Genomic DNA, 17,936 nt, shown 5'->3' with positions numbered 1-17,936 from the left:
ATCTCTTAACATAACGTTTGGGGAATAGAATACAGTTTAGTTGTTTATTGTTTTGTATGTTTTTAACGAGAAAACCTACCTTGTAGAGCCGATTGCCCTCATCAACGTTTCTTTCCTTTTCTTTTATATTCAGTTCAAAACGACACTTACAGGTATTCGATGTCTGCTGCTTGCCGAAAAAATGGCTAAGTTTAAACAATGTAGCCTAAGTCCTTGTGCCATTACGGTGACCACATCTTTTGTAGTGTTCCGAACTTTTTCAAATTCAAATAATTTCATTTCTATATAAAGTATACAAATTAATTTACATAACGCTGATATGAGGACTTAAAAAAATCAAATCACACAAGTTTTAACAATACAATGCGTAAAATTACAGTAATATCATCTTTGTATTTCGATGAATGAGCAAATAAGCAACTATAGATTTATTCGTTAACTGTATAGGCCTATGTAAAAAAGAGAAATTCACAAGAGAAGCATATCTATTAAGTTTGTAAATTTTGTGAATTATTCAAGTATTCTTTTTTGTTGATTTCAACCGGAGAGGACCCAATTAATTCTCATTAACAATGAACGAATAGGCCTGCGTTCCATTCGGTAAACGTCCCTACGTGTAATTATTCTGATGTTAACTTCTAAAGTTCTTGCAGCGTTTTTTTTTTCCTCTGGGTTCTTTGTTCTTTGTATTGTATGTTTTTTTTCTCTCTCTTTTCCCCTTTGGTTCTCTGTGTTCTTTGTTTTGTATTTTTTTTTCTTTAACACTAACACATAGCGCTAAGAAATCTCAAAATGAATGCTGGCCTCTGCTCAAGGTAAGTGTATTTTTGCGGGGAAGATAAACACCTTACTGTAGATTCAAATTAGGATATACAAATCATGATTGTAAAGATTAGAATAGATGATTATTGTCACGGAGACTTGTTCAGGATTCGACTTTCAACGACTTTATCAGGGCGACAAATAACATTCAGTATCGCTTCCAGTAGCATTTTGATTCTACAACAAATGCGGATCTATTCTCCTCACTGCAAAACTGAACATTGACATGATGTGATTTGTTGCTCTATGATCTCACAAAAACCTGTGCTACAAACTAAGATCACTACTAACAGAGGATATGGACGTTGGCAGTTACCGTCGATAGCCCCTGTCACTTACTGCCAATGCAGACTACTAAATTATCAAAACGCCGCCGAATATTAGGAGCAAACTCAGTGCAAACAAGAAAACAAGGAACAGCATAGGAAAGGAGAGACAGAGAGACTAGACGGGAAACAAAAAGCAACATAGGAGACACTAGTCAAACTAGACGATAATATAATTAAAGGGATAGTACAGTATTGGTGGAGCTGAGGATTTAACTTTTTGCGAGATACCAAGAAACCACTTATGAAATGGTACAGAGCAATTCTTAGAGGAATTCAAAGTTTATTTAACGAAAATCGGTTTTAGAATGCCTGTGACATCCCAAAACAAAGTAAAACAAAGCGATATTAATAAAATGTGGGTCCCACATTTTACTAGTATTGCTCTGTTTTGGGTATCTCAGCCATTTCATAACCAATTTTTATCAAATAAACTTTGAATTCCCCTTGGAATTACATGATCTTTCATATTTCATAAGAGGTTTCTCATTATCTCACCCACAAATGTTAAAAACCTGAAGTTAGGTCTCAACCAAAACTATACCAGCCCTTTAAACTAAGAAAGTGAGAACAATTGATAGGAGACGCTGAGTCGGCAGTTTATCTAGCTTACACAAGGAAAACACAACAGAACATTGAGTATTATTTACTGAATATACGCATGTGTTATCAAGAAAACATTATATATTAGACAATTTATCACCATCAAATTTAAGGATTCAAGATCTCTCCACTTTACCTTTTCAAAGGTTTCTGACCATGGAAAGACTGAAAAAGTATAGAATTAAAAAAAAAAATAGAATGAGCCATATCAAGTACCTTTCCTAACGAGTCGATATTTTTTGCGTTCATCTGGTTGTTCTTTAGAGATTTGGTTATATGAGAGATTGAAACAAGTTCAAATTCAAATAAATTCAATTAGAATAAATTAATTGAAGAGTTTGTTTGCAAAAACCGATAAGTCCATTTTTGAAGATTTTGAAGTACGGTCTCTGTCATAAAGTACAAAATAATACCTTTTAAATGATATATTGGTCACTACATATTAAGGTACCTTTTTGAAGTTATGGTCAAAAGAAGCAAAAATTTTCTTATTATTCTCTTTATTTCACTTGACCTTTAATCGCAAATATCTCCATTTGGCAAATGTGGACTTATCGGTTTTTGCGAACAAACTCTTCAATTCTTGCGTCGAGTTGTTTTCGTTGAAACTGAGTGAAAAATGCCCTACGTAGATGTAAATTTGAAGCATTTGCGAGATACACATCATATTGTATTGAGGTTAGCATGAATCAAAGATATGGACAAAAGATGAATGAAGGCTTGGAGCATCATTTGGAAAGCGGGTATTTTTTAACGGCATAATCTAACAAAACCCAACTACATATTACAAGAATTCCTTGACGGTTCGCTTCGTACCTTTGAGAATTTGAAAGAAGATACAATGAAGTGTGTCTTTATTGCGTGGGTGATTTCAACATTAACATCAATCCGGTCTCAAGGAGGTGAATTTATAACGGAAATTTCAGTAAGTATTTGGAATAACAACTTGTCGCGTTCTTTGTTCCATCATGTAAACGCGCACTCTAGTTCAAAATTTGTTCATTCTGGTAGACTAGATACTGATATCTCTGATCATTTTCCAAATTATGCCACAAGTTATCTATCAAAAAGTCTCACAATGTTGCAGGCGGTATAGGAGAGGAGGGGAGAGGGGTGGGAAAGCAAGAAAGAGAGAGGGGGAAAGAGAAGTAAGGAGAAAGAGGAAGAGATAGGGGTGAGGGGAGAGAGAGATGGAGAGGAAGAGTACACCGCAATACTTTGTGTGTAGTGCTTATAAAAAAAAATACATGAACGTTAAACTGTTGACCTTGCCGGACGGCACCCTTATTCAACATTATTCAAACTTATTCGGCATCATATCTGGTATGAGTTTGATGATTACGATAACCTTTGTTATTGAGTCACATAAATTGATTGTTCTCACAAAGTAAGGCATCGCACTGTTTTTCAGTCTTTTAGAGCTCTGCATTTCAGGAAACCAGTCTCTGAAGTGTTTGAAGAGAGACAGAGCGAAATTCCAGCATAGATCCTCACGTCGTTGGTACAGGGTTGTGAGTCCGCTTTGCTGCAGAGCAGAATCATAGTTCAGGTATCTATCTCCCAGGATGATTCGGAGTGCTCTTTCCTGTACCCGCTCAAGTTCTGCACTCTGCTGGGCGGTGATGGAAGAATGCCAGACAGGCACACAGTACTCCCACAAGGGGCGAACATAGCATGTGTAGATGGTCATGAGATCCTCGGTGGAGGCACGGAAACGTTTTAGCGTGCGGATGACGTAGAACTTTCGAGAGGCTCTCTTGGTGATGTCTTGGATGTGACTCTGCCATCGTAGGTCCCTCTGAAGTATCACACCAAGTAGCTTGAGTTCCTCGACCTCTTCCAGAGTGGCATCGTTCAGCTTATACTCCGATGGTGTTGGTGGTGGCACGTCTCGTGTAAATGAGATACGCATTGCTTTACACTTAGATGGGTTCACACTGAGGCTATTAACAGAACACCAATCTTGGAACTCGTTCAGGACACCCTGCATGGCGCTTTCCTCGTTCACGCGAAGGCTCTCAACAAAATAATGTCAGGTCGTCGACGTATTTCCACCTACCGACAGACGGGGTAGACAAGAGAGCGTCGTTGATGATAGCGAGGAAGACGAGCGGCCTGAGTCTTGTCCCTTGCGGTACACCTCCAGAAGGAGTCAATGGTGCGGATAGGGCACCATTGTATCTGGTCATCTGCTGTCTTCCGTCAAGGGATGAGTGATGGACGGGCACCCATGACGTACAGTTTTTTTAATGCGATGTTATAACTAATGAGGTCGAACGCTTTCGAAAAGTCTGTAACTACCAAGGTGGAGATAGTTTTCAGTTTATCCGCATGACTGTACAGCTGATGTAGGAGGTGCACTAGATAGTGAGTCGTGGACATGCCTTGTCTACTTCCAAACAGCATGGGTCGATACTTGCTCGAATGTCGTTAAGCAGGACACGGCCGGTAGACAAACAACTCCGCAAGAGATCCGTCAAGGCTATTGGCCGGAGTCTTTAGATCGTAGGCGGGGTTTCTTTAGGTATTGGCACAACAATGGATCTCTTCCACTGACATGAAACTTCTCCTTCCAGCAAGGACGTGTTGATGATGTCACAAAGTGGCGAGGACAACTCAGCAGCAACTCACGAATGAGCTTCGCAGGCACTCCATCAGGGCCTTTACACCTTTACATGCTACATTGGACTTCAGTCTCCGACACTCCTTGTCAGCATGCACAATAGCAGCTTTTGAATGCAAATCAGCACATACATGTATGCAAGTACACTACTACTCTAAAACATGTCAATAGCTTGAAACGACTTTTCTAATGTAAGGACAATCAATACATACAATGCAATCATACCTGATTCTAATTACTACAAAATATGTACATGCTCAACAAATTGATAAGCTTACAAACAAAATAGATTCCCCCACTTTCGGCATGTACAATTCACCTTTTATTGTCTCTTTAAATAATCAAGTATGTTTACGCATCTAAACAGTCAAGTCTGTTTAAACAATAAAGTGGTCTTATCAATCCTTAAAATGAAGACCTGACTCTGTCATCACCTACGTTTGTAGATGAAGATCATAGTTCAACTCGATAAGTGCTTGCGTCATTATGTCTTTCAGATACACTTATATACTTAACGATAGATTCTGAAACTCTTCACATGTTTTCATACTTAACGATAGATTCTGAAACTCTTCACATGTTTTCATACTTAACGATAGATTCTGAAACTCTTCACATGTGATAGTCGGGACCAGTGACGGCTCGCCCAACTGCCAAGACAGTGGGTCTACATTTATCATTAACATGAGATGAATATGTGAGCGTAGGTGGGGTTAACTCCAGTTTTAAAGGTCAAAAGGTCACCCGGGCAGTCAGTCATTGGACTGGTGAGAACCTCCACCATCAATCCGTTGCCATGGAGACCAACAACGAAAAGCGTACGACATGAGACGGCCAGGTCTTGTCGATGTAAGACGTGATGGACATTCACTGCAGTATCCCACGAAAAGCTTGTTGTTGTCAAAACCCTGACACTGGAATTGTTCATGACGTAGAGACGCTGTCCTGTTTTGTCGTGTAACAGCGAGAAACACGAATACACAGAGAAAAACTCAGGAAAACGGCACGCGAGAGTTTCAGGGGTGGATCCGGGAATTCCGGAAACGGGGGGGGGGGGGGGGGTGGGGGGGGGGGGGCGAAAAATCTGGTGCCACTTCCGTGTTCAATCAGCTGATAAACAAAACATTTAAAATTTAAAATAAAAACAAAACACGCTGCAATGCATTTTTTTATTTTTTGCGTTCATGACACTTCGTATACATAAGAAATTGTGATGTTTTTGAACACCACGGGACCACTTAGACAAATAAAGACATTATTTCGAAATACTGAAAGCGGCATTATTGTAGTATTTGATTAAATTGAACTCTGAAAGAAGAAGTTATACGGTCAAGAAGTAACATAAAGATGATCGTGTGTCAGTGAATAATATTTCATACCTTTACCGTCAATGCCAATGCTAGAGAACCGATATGGATTCCTTAGTTTAACTACCGTTTCCTGGGGTGAGGTCTTATTGATAGCCTGACGAAATATGCGGCTAGTCTTCGACCAGTAAAGATACCTGTAAAGGAAAAGATTAAAAATATTATACAAAGTAGAATGTATCTCCTCTTAGCAATTTGCTTAAAGCATGTTGGTGTTTTTTTTTTTGCTTTTATCGTGTTAGTAATAATATAATCATGATAATGTAGGAGCCGATGCGTATTTGCGTCTCCCCACCCCCCCCCCCCCAGAAGTCCTTGAGCTATCTGATATGAGAATTTCAACACGGTGACTGTATTATAATAACTGAAATCCTTTCATCTCATTCATTCGTTCATTCATTGTATTTCAGCACGGCACAAGCTTTAGCCATGGTTGTCGTTTAGTATTTGTGTGCACAAACTATAAAACAAAGCAAAAGAAAACAAAAATATGATACAATTTTACAAATACTACAAATTTTACTCGCGTACACATTAATAGCATTGAGAACATTTGAAAAATGACTTTGGCAATATCATGACTTCAATTTATGAGACTTTACTTCGGCATTATACTTAGTTATTGCAAGACGTGAGAGCAAGTTACGCGAACAATCCTTGCTCATGTTCGATTTTAGAAAAGGGTTTCAAGAATGACAAAACCTAATATCATTATACATGTACACATCAGGAGCGGATCCAAGAATTCCGTAAAGGGCATGCGGCTTTACAAGATCGCCCCATTTCTTTCTTTTTATTCCACTTGTTCTAACAAAAAAAAAAAAAATGAAATAGAAAATAAAGAGGGGAGCGCGCCCGGTGCGCCCCCTTCTTGATCTGCCGCTGTGTAATTTTTATAAACTCTTAGGATGGAAGTTATAATCACACCTTTCCATGTCGTCGACTACAATACTCGTTACGATGCCAACATCCGTGACAAAGCTTTCTTTAAACAGGAAGTCCAGAAGGGAAATAACAATGATGTCCGCAGTACGATCGGTTATATATGACGCAACGAAGAGGGCGCGCTTTGAGTCAGCTAGGGCAAGTCTCGTGCTTTGAACTGGGCAGAGGGAAATCGAGAGTCAGAGAGGGAGAATCAGTGAATTAGTTTAATATTCGTCACCTATTCTACACCATTTCCATTCCATTCAATTCAGTTCAATTTAAGTTGAACTTTATTTCGAAATATCACAATTTTGTTTTGGGTACATATGCAAGGAAAACAACATGTATTCCTGTAATGTCATTACAAGTTGAAGTTGAGTTCAAGTTTAATTCTATTTCAAAATATCACAATTTTGTTTTGGATACACGCAAGGAAATCAACACGTATAATGCCTTTACAACTATTTGTATATGCATATGTGTGTGTGTGTGTGTGTGTGTGTGTGCGTGTGTGTGTGAGAGAGAGAGAGTGTGTGTGTGTATGTGTGTGTGTGTGGTGTCATAAATATTGTGAAACTATTTGTTCAAAATAATTTTGTTATTGCAAAAGATAAGCCCACCTTTGAAAAAAAAATAAAAAAAAGAAGCTTCTGGACGCCCTGCTGGAGTTAGATTTTTTTTAAAGAATAAACTTGAGATCATCAAGAAGAAATCAAGACGTTTCCTCAAAATGAACTCACTATTTTCATAACATGTTCTGCATTTTTTGCCGTTGTTTTGGGGCTTTTTTAACTGAAAAGCGATGTCGGTCGCATCGACATGATATTATGTTCAAAAACGCATTTAACAAATGTTGATATAGTCGTACATCCTCCATACATATATAAGGGCTAGTATTTTGCTTCCTACATAAGTAACCACATAACAGTTACCAAAAACTCGAACTTACATTTATACACTGTTTCAGGCTTTCCGTCGGTAATGCCAGCCCTATGGATAAAGTAAGTACTGGTTGTCCAATAGACCATTTGATCCTGTCGATCATATGTTAGATCCGTGGCTGTGGCAGAAATTGTGCGGTGGATGGTGAAATTCATTTCTGTTCCATTTGCCACGTAGATATTCCGGTCATCAGCCAAGATCATACGTTGTCTCCTGTATTAAAAATTTAATGTGAGAAGGAAAGAGTGAACGCTCAGTAGAGTAAAAGTAGTGGTTTTGGATATTAAGCACAACATTAAAACCTGCTTATCAGGTTATATTAATGATGATGATAATAATAACAATGATAATAATAATAATGAAAATAATAACAATACTGATAATAATGAAAATAATGAAAATGATAATAATAATAATAATAATAATAAAAAGAAGAAGAAAAGGAAGAAGAAGAAGAAACCAAAAAAAAAAAAGAATTGCGTTCATATCTCGCCTTGAACGGGTGTTTCTAAGCGCATTGGTGCTATTTATACAAGAAAATTAGAAAACGCAATGCAAAACCAAATAGTGAACAAAAAGAAGAAGAAAACACATATCATCTGATAAAATGATACAAAAAATAATAAGTGATTGATGTGACTGATTCAATAAATGAGTTTTGCGAAGAATATTTTAATCAATTCAATAGATGAGGCATTCTGAATAAATTATGAAGAGGAAGTTTATACCAAACCTTATAAAGAGCTGATCTTTTTTTTTCTTTTGTCTAATAGTTGCATTGTATTGTTTCTCTGCTCAAGGACTACAATAAATTCCACAAATCTATACAGAGCTGCCGATTTATGTACTACATCAATGTGAAATTATGAAAATCTATTGGAATGCCCCTTTAAGATCACATTGTATCGTGCTATTTCAGAACATTAGCTGTTCCGCAAGAAGAATCCCCTAATTTGTGTCAAATAATTAGACAATTCCACGGTATAAGGCCTTGTTTGATTATTCGCTGCCAGACAAAGACAGGAGTTATGTTCTCTGGATCATGTCTTGTTATCTCAAGTCAAGTCATGATCTGTAATGTTCTGGACGTACACTGCAAAAAGACCGGTGTTAGATATGAAACACCGAACTGGTGTTAAATTTCCGATGCTCATTTATGATGTTAGATTAATACCTCCGGGTGTCATTTAAAAAACAAAATATACAATTGTATTTTGAATGGTTTCTTAGTAACTATTCTTCTTGGTGATTTTGAACTTCAACAAGACGATCAAGAATTTTCCGATGAAAAGTAGGCCTACTTGATTTTTAAACACCATAGTAACAGTAGTTGGTGTGTTCTCATATTGAAGCTGGACGGGTGTCATACCATTGATATTAACCGTACACCAGCAATATCAAATCAACACCATGCGGCGTCATTGTTGAATTAACATCAGCCCAATGTCAAATATATCACCAGCTACAGTGTCATATTAACACCACAAAGTGCCAGGTGAACACTTTTCAACACCACCACGACATACTTTCTACACCTGAGGGTTTGGTCCTCCATTGACAATTGATTGGTGTTAGATCTAACAACCATGGTGTCAGATTTAACACCCATGGTGTTATTTTTTATTTTTTATTTTTTGCAGTGTATGATACGTTGGCTTAGTACCTGCTGGCTTTTTCCGCCTGATGGGCTGACAAGAGAGGAGTTCACGAAAGGGCGGGCGATTCATGCGTTTCACAACGAGCTCAAATTCAATACAGTCGTCTGCGCAGATCACAGGTTGGCATGAGGCCGAATTTCCAACGATATACCGCACGCTCACTGTACATCCAGTATTTGTGGTTCATTTGGGTTTATAAAATGGGTTCAAGAATGTAGCCAATAGGAAGCGCTGAAATGAGACACACCTCCTTCCTTTACTTCAGTACAACTGCACTGCCTGTAATCCTATGGTAGATTGCCGATCGTCTGTGCGCGCGGCGGCTCCTTTGATGAATTGCATGCATACGCGTACGCGCTGTTAATCCTGTAAACAACTTCTAGTTCGGGCTGCCGGCCGGCCGGCCTGTCTTCCCTTGTGCATAACATATGTGGCGTACGTACGTATACTGTACTATACGTACACTTTGTACAGTACAGTAGACCAAGCGTTATGGGACCGGACGCGTACATGGAGTCACTTTGAAGAGCAAATCCAACGATTTAGCAGGTTAATTCTCACGCCGTTTTCAGAGTATGTTGTCTAGTAGGCCTATATGAGGAGTCTATATCAAGTCTTTAAGGTAAAGGGTGCATATTCTATGTAAAATAAGTAAGTTTTCATGCGGGTGTCCGGAAACCCAACCCCCATTATACTTATACTGTATGTGCGGGACTTCCGCGAGTGCGACGTGCGTAAAAGTTTGGGACGAACATCTTCGGACGTCTTGACCCACAAAGGTACGTGAAAAACGCTGAAAAATGATGTTAGTTTTCGAATTTTCGACCCATTTTATAAAACAAATGATGCACAGGATTATTTCGTGGCGTTTCGCCTCGTGCATGTTTCACAATTGTAAATACCCTCGAGTGCACTACGCCTACACTAACGCACTCTATCCTGTGCATCATTTGTATAGTAAAACACAAATATGCAATTTTAACAAACACATGAAATCAGTCAGCTCACTTCGAAATAAATTCGAACTCGATAATGAATCGTCCTTGGTGCCTTTTGAAAGTATGATTTGACTTTACTCTAAAGTTGAACGTATCTTCAGCATTTTCATGAAAAAAGCTATCATCGTACGTGCATATATATTACGTGTAATGAAAAATGAATATCATTATATCCAAAGGTGAATAATACAATAGTGTTATGCCCTGAAACAAGCCTAGGGACTTCCTTTTTTTTTCCACCGAGGAGGAAATCCAGACTATAAGAGAATATAAAATATGGTGATGGCATCTTTCCAAAGTTATATCACTATAATAGCTGCATATTGATAGGCCTATATACCAGCAGCGATATCGTACGATCGAGGTGTGCAATTTCAAAAGTGTAGTTTCACTCGACTTATTTGTAGCGAAAGTAATTAGTGCTCGTGGAAAAGTTCGGGTTTTTTTCTATTTCAGAGGTTGTTAGTGATGTTGGAGAGTTTCGCCGAACAAAACCTTAAAAAATGTTCAAACTTGATTGTGCTCCAAAGATTAGATTACGAACTTTGTGAAACAATTTGTTTTCTCATAAACTGAACTAAATCATGCCGAAGAAATGATAAACCTTTGGAAATTCAAAATAAAAATTCTTCAGGCAATACATTGTGGCTTTGTGTTAGTTAGTTAAGGTTGTACCATCGATAAACTCTCTTCATTTCACTCTCAATATTTTGTCGGTGGACAATCTCTTTCTCCATTTTGGCTAAAATCGAAAAGGATAAGTTCGAATTGACGGCATGTTTTGAATTCAGTTTTATCAGTCTTATATTTCATGGGAATTTTTTAGCAGGTGGTGGTTCATTAGTGGATGTTTACTGGCGTTAATGAAATGTCACGCGTATGTATGAAATCGAATATATCAACATTGTAATCAATATAATGGATTTTGGTTTACTGTCTGATATCCTGGCTTATGAGTGATGTTGTGAGGAATGGAAGGGAATATAGGGGAAATTTAACATCTGAATGTATTATAGCAAGTATAGGCTGAGGGGAGGGTCATAGGGGAAACTCACCTGCGATGATGACCATCATAAGTAGGGTCGTTGATCTCATGGTGGAACTTCTTTCGTAAGATTCGGAAGTAAACTATGTGAATTCAAGTGAATCAATATTGCAACAATCTTTAATTTCTTCATTTCGCCATACTAGGAAAATGCCTAATTGCTTAAAAGTGCAGAATTGAATGTGTGATACGGCTCAGAATCCTATACAATCTGTAATTTCAGTTTACTGCTCATGATATCGTTTTGATGGTAACAGGCAGGATACTTTTTCTGCATCTTATATCTGGACAGAAAAAGACAAAGAGGCTTCTCGAGTCAAAATACATAGGTTTTTTTTATTGCATAAGTCTTTTTTTACGATTGACAAAGCGAGAACAAACTATGTGATTTGCAAAGGAACTAGTATCATATCTGGGTTAGCTTTATATCAAGCTTGGACTGGTGGCATAGCTGCTCTTCCTTATAGGTTTAACAAACTATATATTATAATACAGGGGCGGATCCAGGATTTGCGTGAAAAGGGGGCGCGTTTGCAAAATCAAAGGGGGCGCACACACCCCTCCCCCATTTGTCCCTTTTTATTTCCTTTGTTTCAACAAAAAATAAAGTGGGGGCGTGGGCCCGGTGCGGTCCTCCATGGATCCGCCACTGTAATAGCAAAGCATTGGACATTTTACAATGTAATTATGATCTGGCACAAAATGAATGCATAAAGCCTAATATACTATTAATTTGAGCTCAGTAACAATTCAACACATTTTATTACTATTATCATTATTATTATTATCATTATTATTGTTATTATTATTATTATTATTATCATCACCATTGTTATTATTATTATTATTTTAATTATTATTATTATCATCATCATCATCATCACCATCATCATCATTTTGGTATCAGGGGAATTCAATAGTCCTCACACCGTGATTTTTTTTTTTTTTTTTTGATTGGCATTTTCCTTAGGGGAATGCTGTATACAAAGGAAGAACAAAAACAAGTTTCTTTCAAGTTTCAGGCAAGCATGCATCGATCATATTGGTATAAACAAGAGTACTACAAGTGAGTAGACCTCTACTTATCAGCCATGAATTCATTATTTGGTTAGCAGTTTCTTAAATACAAACAAGCCATCATTGAGTTAGATAGGAAGATTAAGCTATCTATGTCATTTATGACCTCATGAGCTTTGACCTTTAATAAACTTCGACCCCAAATCTAATCATCTCTTTATAACCTTATTGTGAACACATCTTGTAACCTTGGCGAAAATCTGAATATCCGTGTTGAATCATTATGAGATAACACTTATTTTATGTCCTCTACGATCCCTTTGACATTCATTGAGACTCCAATACATTATACCAGGGAGGTGAGAGATTTTCTCTCACCTCCCTGATTAAACTGTTTCTTTCTTACCTCATTATGAACACAGACTGCAAGTTTGGTGAAAATCTGATCGTTCCGTCTCGAGTTAATGGGTGAAGGAGCTCAGTTATCTCATGCCATTCATGAACCTCTGACATTTGACCTATGACCAAATGACCTATTTATTATGATCTAATAGTTTTTCTCTTATTTCACTACGAGCACTCTGCAAATTTGGTGAAAATCCGGTCATCCGCTCTCGAGTTACTTGGAGATTAATGGTTATATTTTGTCCTTTATGACCCTTTTAAAGACCTTTGACCATTGCCCCCATTAGCATTGACCCCAACCTGACTAGTTTTTTCTTCCTTATCCATTACGAACACACCGTGCAACTTTGGTGAAAGTTGATCATCCTCTTTTGAGTCGTTAATTAAGCTTATTTTATGCACTTTATTACCCCTGTGACCCTTGGCCTTTGACCCTATGACACCAACTTTAAGTATTTCTTTCTTACCTCATGAAATACAACCTCTGCATGTTTGTTGAAAATTTGTTGACCCCCGTTCTCAAGTCATCTTGTATCCAAATAAACAGACAGACAGACATAACAGGCAGACAAGAAAACGCAGCCCGTAGGACACCTGGTCTCACCTACTGGCGAGGGCAATAAGAAGTTATTCAGGGAGATAATGTGCACTGGGAATAATACGATTTCTTACTAGAGGCCATGTTTTCCGGCTAATACCTCCAATCCACAGAGATTTTTTCTTATCGCTTACTCATCGGAAGTTAAGTTTATCGCTTCCGCCCACCAACCGAAGTGATGAACCGATGATTCCGACTTGTGTTGGTCGACTATCAATTCAGTGTCAGATAATATTATGTCGGGCGGTGATCGCATGAGGATCTATCGTCTTATGAGAATCACACGGGACATGTGACACTCACCTGTGTCGACCAACCAAGTCGGATTCGTCATACTGCGATCCAATACACTTTAGTGGGTGGCCGGAAACAACAAACTTTCCTTACGATGAGTGACCGATGAGGAAAAAACAAACAAATAAGAACTCTGCGGAATGTGGATATACTAGTAACCGAAATAATAGTCTAACATAAAGTTGCGACGGAGAATACTTACATCGAGCAAACCTACCTTCGAGCTGACTACCGTCATTGGTGAACTCACCCCTAACTAATGTCAAACCTCAAAGCGAGACTTTAAATGAATTCGATGCCATGGAGTGCGTGTCGAAAAGCTCTGCTAATAGCATGTTTTTACATGTTGTGCTGATGTTAGACAATGTCTGCCGTGGCAGCCACATTTACAAGTTAATATTTTACCTTCCCAGCCGATCTCGAAGGAGCCAGAGTCATGGAACTAGCACCTCGTGAGGGCGTGTATTAGATAAAGTTAAAAATCCCTTCAATATAAGATTGATTTGAAAAATACAAACAAACAAACAAACGAAATTCTTACTATTCTTATTCTTTTATTATTATTATTCTTATCATTATTATTATTATTATTATTATTATTATTATTATCATCATTACCACTATGTTTATCATTTTTTTGTTGCTGTTGTTTTTGGCCTACCGCAAGAGACAACAACAACAACAACAACAACAACAAACAATCTAAAAGTGGAACTTACCTTTTTTCTTACTTTTACTAACCGTGTAACTCAGTGTGGAATTCCAATATTCACTCGACATGACTGTGATTTTGCGGACAAGACCAGCACCATTACGCAAATTGAAATTGGGGCCTTGATTCAGAAAATGAAGTAAAGAAAGACTTCAGATTTGGGTTTTTTGAGACTGTAGTATGTAAAGTAGGAAATGTAATGATGTGTCGGCTTCTTAGCTGCTATTACTGAAATCTGCGATATTTGTTATGACGTACCATCCAGCTTTGTGTAGGATACGCCCAAGCAATAGATCGAAATTATTATTATTTTTTTTTTTTACAGTGCGAATGATATGCTTTGATAAGCTTCAAAATTGTGATAAACGTGTTGATAATAAATGCACCATTTCACACATTCTTTCTTACAGAGAATGGCGTAAAGTAACGTCGCTATTGATTGATAGACTAAAAAGAAAGCAAATAACAATTTACTTTATTTAGTTGGTAACAAAGCTCTTGTGGATATAATTTACTATCATTACATTGATATCGGATTATTTCATGCCTAACTTGCTTTTTTTTATTATTGGTAACTTTGGAAATAAAGTAATCAAGTGAGAGTGTTAATTCTAGGAAAAAGAGCAATCTTCCAGTGCCTTTATTCCTACTAATTCCTGAATTTGATGGTAATTTGTTTGATGATCTACGCACAACATTTTGCATCGGGAACACCCTCTTTTATAAGAGGCCCTGTTTCCACCAAACAGGATTGCCTATAAATAATAGTAATAGTAACAGTAATAGTAGTAGTAATAATGATAATAATAATAATAATAATAACAATAATAATAATAATAATAATAATAATAATAATAATAATAATAATATCTAGCACAGTGTTGGGCATAAAACCATTCAGTTTTTGTGGTTGATTTCTTTAATGGTGTTCAGCAGAAGACAATGCCTTGGGGCCGCTATCGATTTTTTTTTTTCTACAGCGATCGCAAAATGCGAAGAGAGACAAAAATGTATCCCGTGTCATTAGCTGTCCGCCGAAAGCTATGACATGTTAATCGCTTTGCTTGGTGTCGCTTTCACTAAGTTTATTAGCATATTGTAACTACAGTGTACAACCCTGATTTGGTGTTCATATTTTACATGCACATCCGATCTACAAGGCGCCAGACACACCTCATGAGCACTTCATGAGCGCGACATGCGGAGTTGATGACAAGTTTTTCTGTGTATAAATGCCAGCGATACGTGTAACTTTATCGGTGAAAATGTTAAAACACCAAAGGTTTTGCTTTTTTTTTCCTTGTGTCTCCCGGGTGGCGTCGAAATGTCTTCAAGTGGAAATTCGCTTATTTGCCCACCGTGATTGCAATTTTGCAGACACGACCAACATCACAACTGAAATTGATATTTGACTCTACCTTAAAGGGATGGGTATATGTATAGTCTTCGTTGAGATGGGGCTTCAGTTTTCCAACTTTTTATGTTAGATGAGAAACCTCTTATGAAATATTATGAAAGAGCATGTTATTCTATAAGAGGGATTCAAAGTTCATTTGATGAAAATCAGTTTTGAAATGACTGAGATATCTAAACAAAGGGATCCTAATAAAAGATGGGACCCGACTTTTAGTAGGATAGCTTTATCTTACTTTCTCTCTAGAAATATCAGCCTTTGTAATACCAATTATCATCAAACAAATTTTGAATTCCTCATAGAATTGCATGCTCTCTAACATGTCATAAGTGTTTCCTAGGTATCTCGCAAAAAGTTAAAAGCTCAATCCTCAGCTCAACCAAAACTATATATCATCCCCTTAAGAGAGTAGTGATATGCGTTTACACCATGTTCTCTGCGGCCTCGGCAGTCCCGTTTGCCAGAAATGCAGCTGTCAGACGCTACTCTAATGGCGTCTGATCATCCTTCACTACCCATGTTTCCTTTACTACCCATGTCTCCTACATTGGGTTTCACGTCCCACTATCCTACCGCCTCCAAGTTTTGTAACGGCCTTTCACGTATACATTGTCACGTTTGGCTGCTGCCCCCCCTCCCCCCCCCTCCCCCCCCCCTCCCCCCCCTCCCCCCCCCCCTCCCCCCCCCCCCCCCCCCAGTTCCCCTGTGTTGTCTAAAGTCCATTCCGCTTTGTCCACAACGTCCTGAATTGTGATTGCCATTGCCGCCGGGAAGATAGTGTAATTACTTTTAGTGTTCCTGATAAGTAATCCTCAAAATAGTAACTGGTCAAAATCGAAATCAAAATGGGGTTGATCAAAGAGAAGTATGTACGGGACCTACATGAAAGCTAGCTTGTTTGGCTGTAAGCCCCGAGTAATCAGTGTTTGGTGAAAAAGAAACGGAGAACGGATAGAAGAAAAGACCGGATGATGTAATGGTGTCAAATAAGAAAAGAGGGGTATGTCTATGTGATAAAGAAAGAAAGAGAGAAAGAAGAAGAAGAAGAAGAAGAAGAAGAAGAAGAAGAAGGAAAAAAAAAACTATACTAAAATGTGAACCATTAGTTTGACCGAGCTATCATTGGTTTCCGGAGTAGAGCATGATTTGCATAATTATAAACCCTACTTTGGTATATACACTATAAACTGTTGTTGCATTAAAAGTATCTCCAGGATATGATCAGTAAGACACAAAAAGTAACATGTACAGCTATTAAGCCATTTGGTGCCTGCCGTCAAGCTCTGGATAGAAAGTTAGAGAGAGGTAGAGGGAAAGAGGAAGAGAGGGAAACGAAGTAGAATTTGTAATTGATAATGATGAATTCGGAGAGCCTGATGGCAAGACCCAAAATTGAATCTGCAGCGTGTTGACGAGAATGTTTGATCGGATAATAACATACCACAATATTACATCAGACATTACAATTATTCAGTTTCTGCAAGATATGCACTCAATAAAGACTCTTTTAATTTGCGTTTAAAGGAATATAAAGACGAGCAGCTTGTTATTTCAGGGGAGAGGTCATTCCAGTATCTAGGCAGCCCGTATACATTATCGTTTTTTTGTTTTTTTGTTTTTTTTAAGCGAAAATTGTTCGAGTGTGTGGAAGGTGAAATGCGTCACTTTGGCGGGTAGGATAATTATGAATCAAATAGTTTTTCCTAAACATGCGAGTAAAAACATCCGGTAACTCCTTGGCAAAAAATGTATACATAAATATGCCGACGTTGTAACTGAATAGATCTGATGCTTTCAGTATCTTATTTTTAAAAAATAAACCATTCGTGTTGGACAAATATCCGACATGGTTGATATTTCTGATTTCGTGTTTTTGAATACGGAACAGTATATCAAGAAAACAATTACCTCACGCAAAATCAGTGTGTGCGACTTTATGTTCGTTTTGAGGTGCACGGTCACATATAACTGTTTTATTATTTGATGTATCATCATCATATTTGGCATGCGGGTAGAGTAACTCATACTCTACATGACCGTACATTTGAATTTCCACAAGGCCACCCATGGAGGGCGATATTTACCAAAATGTAAAGAAATACATAGGAAATATGCTAAAAACATGATTTTTCTGTATAATTTCTTTATCCCCATTATATATGTCTTATTATAGACCAATCACTTT

The sequence above is a fragment of the Diadema antillarum genome, unplaced genomic scaffold (genome assembly GCF_040938485.1).
Source record: "Diadema antillarum isolate AM-2024a unplaced genomic scaffold, OU_Dant_1.0 seq00001265_RagTag, whole genome shotgun sequence".
NCBI classification, from domain to species: Eukaryota; Metazoa; Echinodermata; class Echinoidea; order Diadematoida; family Diadematidae; genus Diadema; species Diadema antillarum.
The sequence above is the reverse complement of the archived record's forward strand: the minus strand, read 5'-3'. Positions refer to the sequence as shown.